This window comes from Haliaeetus leucocephalus, unplaced genomic scaffold (assembly GCF_000737465.1).
Source record: "Haliaeetus leucocephalus isolate CR32 unplaced genomic scaffold, Haliaeetus_leucocephalus-4.0 Scaffold0, whole genome shotgun sequence".
Classification (NCBI taxonomy): domain Eukaryota; kingdom Metazoa; phylum Chordata; class Aves; order Accipitriformes; family Accipitridae; genus Haliaeetus; species Haliaeetus leucocephalus.
Genome location: NW_010972436.1, coordinates 25,907,104 through 25,913,166, shown reverse-complemented (window position 1 = coordinate 25,913,166; position 6,063 = coordinate 25,907,104).

Below are 6,063 nucleotides of genomic sequence, written 5' to 3'. Positions count from 1 at the left end.
TGATTTTAGGAGGGATGGACAGCTCTAAATGTTGCTAATCTGTATTAAAACAACATGGCTGGCATAAGAGAAACTGTCTCCTAATAGCTAATCTTAATGTCAATTTATTCTAATAAAACACATTTCATAGTATGGCTTCAGAGTATCTTTGTGGGGGTGTGTTTGTATGGAGTATAATGACCATGGTACTATATATTAAAATACAGGATCAACTACAGCTATGAGGAACTAAAGATGTACTTATGGAGGGCTCAACTACATTTGGAAACTTCTGTGGGGATGAAGTCTTCAGGGTTTTGTTGTAGGTTGGATCTGCGAGGGAACTGAGTATGTGCAATGCAAGAAGGTGTCTTTGGAGAGCTGAAGTTGACAAGCTTTCCTTTCAGTGTGTGCATAAGGATTTCTTTCATTTTTCCCCAAAGCCTTATACCTTGCCTAAATTAGGCAAGTTTTCACAGGGCTGTTTAAAACAAAATTAGAGCTGTGTTCCTGCCAATTTTCATCATCTAGTTCCAGAGGATGAAGTTCTAGACCTTGTAAATGAACACTTATAAGTGTATTTATCATGGGCAAATTCTCGTATTTTTCCTAACATCATTTCAGAAGCTACAGAATCTCGAGAACTGAAACAATTCCCTGCAGAGAGATATAGCATGGAAAAATTTCAGCTCATAGTGTTAAATTTACTTTTTCAGCTGGTAAAGTTATGAAAAAGGCTGGTAAGAGAACTTAAACCTGCAGAGTCTTAATTCACTATGCCACCTGCCTTCAAAATAATGTCTGAAAACAGTATTCAATTCTTACCAGTCAGTGTTTTGCTGATTACCTCATATTACCGTTTGAGGTAGACAGCCTGAATATCTACCCTACTCAAATTTCTTTCAGTAGTAGGACTACAACAGGGAGTTTTAGCTGTCTTACAAATATTTAATATTGTTATATTCCTTGAAAATCTTATAAAACCATAGTGACTGGTGCTGTCATCACAAGCTCATGCTAGAAGAGGCTGTGTTACAGTGCTCGAACACATTCCCTCTCCTTTCCTTCCCAAAGAGATTCCAGATTAAAGAAAAATCTTTGGCTGAGCTTCCATCAGGTTTCCTGTAATGTATCAGTGCTATTGGGGTTAATAGTCTTTAGGCTACCCCACAAATATACTGTGATTCTATGATTCTATAAATGATCTAACAAATCATGCACCCTGCAGTCATTTCTACTAAAGTTTGAAAAAGAATCATAAACAGTCCTGTTTCGAATGAGTAACACCTCACATTTCATGGGGATGCACTTATTTGGTCCATGTATTAGAAAAATATGTTGCCTATGAGTAAGCTTTTGGTGTACATATTAGAATTTTCCATTTCAGCCACCACATCTGAACCATTATATGTGTTTATTCAGTGCTGTTGAAGTCATGCCTGTAAAAACTGCAGAAGGCATTGCTTACCACTTTTCAATGTACCGGAGCACAGAGAGCCCATGTAAGACATTTGAAAAGGCTTTCATCTTTCAGGGAGAGTGAGCATTGGTATAGAGGGGTCTCATGCTGAAATCCACCACGTAAGAATTTTGAAGACCATAGGTCATTTTGGAAAACCTGGCTTTTTTGTATTTTCAGCCTTATTCTGCCAATCTGCAGCACAGACATTCCATTAAAATGAATTCCTTCCTACTGTCGCTGTTCTGTGCAAATTTCCAGCTGTTTGTGGTTAAGGAGAAGGACATGTCTAAAAGAAAGTAATGGGCTTATGGGTCTTTTTTTTTCCTGAAAAATAACTATTTTTTCATTTAAACAAAAAAGTTTTCTCATAAATTTACAGAACTTTGAGCTTCTTAGTTTCACCATAAAAGCACTTCTGAAGGACCAGTATTCCACAGGCACAAATTTATCACTTCCTACCAGTTCTATCCAAGTTTTTCAGTCCTGAATACCACCACCCCTGCATGTCCGCTCCCACACTTCTCCTGAGCAGAGGCAAGCATTTGATAGATCACTAATTACTACATCTTCCCTCCACTCATCTCCTCCATGATCAACACACTCCCTGTTGCACGCAGCTCCTTTGCCAAGTTGTTTCTAGTGGTGGCAGCTTGCCTTCAGGATGGCAGAGCTGCAGAGGAGACATTGAATATGCAGCGGAGGAGATGTGCTTCTCCCCATGGGCTCTCCAAAGGTCAAAGTCTGACATCTTGACAGCTTTCTCAAGGATTCTGCTCTTTGCAGAATGATTTTAACTTGTGCCACCAACTGGTGTAGTTTGTAAGATACTGGCTGATTTCACAGCCTGTTGCCTCCTCCCAGCCCTGCCACCCCTGCTTCTGTACTCTTCTCCCTACACATAGAAAAGCATCCCCAAACTTATCTAAAACTTGGGTATTTTCTGCCATTTTTTCTCTCTCTGTAAGATCCCCTCCATTACTGTAGCTACAACGATGTTTACATGCAGATTAATCTTACGCAGTTGAAATGTGGCTATTTATTTTATTTTATCTAAACACTTTGTGAAAATGTCTATGGAAATCTGCATTGTTTGGACCCAGTTAATCTGATTGTGTTGCTGGAGGTTATGATTCAGTGAAAAAGCACAAAAAGAATAAAAGCAAAGTACCAAAGCTAGATGGCCTCACTGAAGAGAGGAGTTAGATTTCTCCAGGCAACAAGAGCAAGAGTGTATTTATTTTAGACTGCCCTTGTCCTCTCTTCGTAATCTTGAGAACTCAGTGCTCATGTACACCTGATTTGCCTTAAGCAAGACTCAGGGTTTGGTTTTTTTTTTTACATTAACCACCATGTTACTGCCATTACATGTAAACAGATGAGAGTAAATTGTCTCTTCCTCCAACACGCACGGCTGGACACTGCCTGGCTCCTACAGCACAAGGTGTTGGGTGGTGGTTGGACTAAATTTCACCCATAGTATGAAACATTAACCAGCACAACATAGTTCAAAATTGATGAAGAACATTGCCGCAGCAATTAGTAATATCCAGTCATCTTATGGTGATGGAAAGCTGGAGGAAACCTGTATTGGGTTTGTGTAGCAAGGTTTTGGTAGTGGGGGGGAGGGGGTTACAGGGGTGGCTTCTGTAAGAAGCTGCTGGAAGCTTCCCCTGTGTTTGAGAGAGAGCCCATACCAGCTGGCTCTAAGAGACACCCGCCGCCGGCCAAGGCCGAGCCAATCGGCAATAGTGGTAACGCCTCTGTGATAACATTTTTAAGAAGGAAAAAAAAGTTGCTGGGATGGAAATGGGAGCCGGAGAGAGGAGTGAGAAGATGCGAGAGAACCAACCCTGCAGCCCCCCAGGTCAGTGCAGAAGGAGGGGAGGAGATGCTCCAGGCGCTGGAGCAGAGATTCCCCTGCAGCCCGTGATGAAGACCACGGTGAGGCAGGCTGTCCTCCTGCAGCCCAGGGAGGTCCACGGTGGGGCAGATATCCACCTGCAGCCCAGGGAGGACCCCACGCCAGAGCAGGTGGGTTCCCGAAGGAGGCTGTGACCCCGTGGAAACCCCGCGCTGGAGCAGGCTCCTGGCAGGACCTGTGGATCTGTGGAGAGAGAAGCCCATGCTGGAGCAGGTTTTCTGGCAGGACTTGTGACCCCACGGGGGACCCACGCTGGAGCAGTCTGTGCCTGAAGTACTGCAGCCCTGGGGAGGGACCCACGCTGGAGCAGTTTGTGAAGAACTGCAGCCGTGGGAACGACCCACGTTGGAGAAGTTCGTGGAGGACTGTCTCCCGTGGGTGGGACCCCACGCTGGAGCAGGGGAAGAGTGTGATGAGTCCTCTCCCTGAGGATGATAAAGCGGCAGAAAATAACATGTGTTGAACTGACCGTAAACCCCATTCCCCGTCCCCCTGTGCCACTGGGGGGGCTGGTAGAGAATCTGGGAGTGAAGTTGTGCCCAGGAAGAAGGGAGGGGTGGAGGGAAGGTGTTCTGAGATTTGGTTTTATTTCTCATTACCCTACTCTGGTTGATTTGTAATAAATTGAGTTAATTTTCTCCAAGCTGAGTCTGTTTTGCCCGTGACAGTAATTAGTGAGTTAATCTCTCCTGTCCTTATCTCAACCCACAAGCTCTTTGTTATATTTTCTCTCCCCTGTCCAGCTGAGGAGGGGGAGTGATAGAACGGCTTTGGTGGGCACCTGGCATCCAGCCAGGGGTAACCCTCCACAAAACCTTAATACTATAAACGAATATTTCACAATCCTACCATTTACCTAAAAAAGGCAGTAACAACAACCTATTTTATTGACATAAAAAAACCCAGGGAAATTCCAAAGTTAAAAGTAAGCAATTTGACTTAAATAGTCAAGGCATCTGAGATAACATTGCTACAGCTTCATGTTTCCTAAGGATCATGCTCAGAACAAGGTATTAGAATTCAGCATTGAGAAAAGGGCTACAGTTAGCATTTTGTCTTGGACTTGTTAATCCATTCAGCAGGGTCAAAAGGGAAAATGGAGTCAGGACTGCTTCTGTAGTCTACCAAGGTCAGACCCACGGGCAGACACTGTCATGATGAAGTTTGAAATACTGAAGGCAAATCTACTGTGGAATAAAGGGAAATTTCAGTCTCTACCATTGTCTCTCAGAGCTCTTATTGCCATGACAATTCTTTAAAACTATTGAAATTTAGAGGAAAGGTGTGGGAGGGGAGGGGGGAGGAAGGCTGGGTCTAAGTCGTTTAACCACAGCTCCAAGAATAGGCAATTCTGTTGTGCAGACGTGACAGATAAATGTTTAGTTTCTGAGGAAAAAGGGAATGTTTGAAACAGGGCAACTTTAGACACTCCAGAGCTTCAAAAAGTTTTATAAATGGGGCCTTGAATTATCATTTAAATACTGAAGATCAAAAATATGCAGTCATAATTATACAGTGGAATTAATTTTTTTTTTGCACGCAGACTAAATGGGTGATCATTTTGCTCGCACCATGTATGAAATGAGCAGATGGATTTTAATTAAAGCTGTTTAAAAAGAGCGCAAAATGTAGAGCATTAACTCTTGATCACATTAAATTAAGTTAAATCTGTTTGAGCACTCGTCTACTAGGGGTTTGCACCAGTGTGCTTGACTCATTTTGTTTCCACTGGGATGAATTTTCTAGCTTGGCAGTAAGGCTATGGCACAGTTACTTGACCACAGTGCTAGCTTCAGCACTTCTTTCCTTTCCCCCTACAACTTTCTTTGGGCTGCTTACTCCCTGCCAGAGCTATTTGTGGGCATAGCAGGGAACTGGAGCAGGGAGCTGACCCAGACTAGAAATAAACATTTTTTTTCCCCCAGGAGAATCGGTTCCCCTGTCCACCTCCCCATGTCCCGTAAATGCTGCCAGTGTAATGGAGAAGGCAGCCCCTGGTAGAAGAGCCGGGGCCAGTTTTAGGAGAGAGCAGGCGCCACCGAAACAAACCTGAAACCATGTCTTGCGGCTACCTAGGGAACATCAGGTGATGTTTTCAGACACGTGTCTTGTCATTTGAGTGCTGTATTTAAAACTTCTCTTAAGGGGGAAAAAAATGAAACGCTTTCACATGCAGAAATAGGAAAACATAAACTCATGCACATGATCTGTACGAATGATCGAAATAGGCTGCTTAGCTTGCTTTTTTCAATGGCAGCCTGTTACTGAAAAGCTATAGATTGGAGTGGATTCTCATGCACGTTTACTGCCTTCATCTTTAGTATGGTCAAAGGGTTAATCGGTGATATTTGGCTTGATTTCCTTATTTACAGGTAAAAACATTTCCTTTCCATCTGCTTGTTACGAATAGTTAAGGCTGCAATTCAATGGTAGGGCTGTTAGTCTACATGCAGTTACGTAACAAGAACTTTTTTATTCTGTCAGGTAGTCCACAAAAGTCCTCATTTATACAAGCACATTTCATAAAATTTATGTATCGGATATTTCTACAATCACCCAGAGCTATATTTTTTAATAGGGCCAATAGAAATATTGGAGGATGGTAGCTTTCTATTTCAGAGAAAAAGCAAAAGGGAAAGAAAAAAACCCAAAGCAAACAAAGAAAAACCTAAACCAAACTGAAAAAAAAAACCAAAAACAA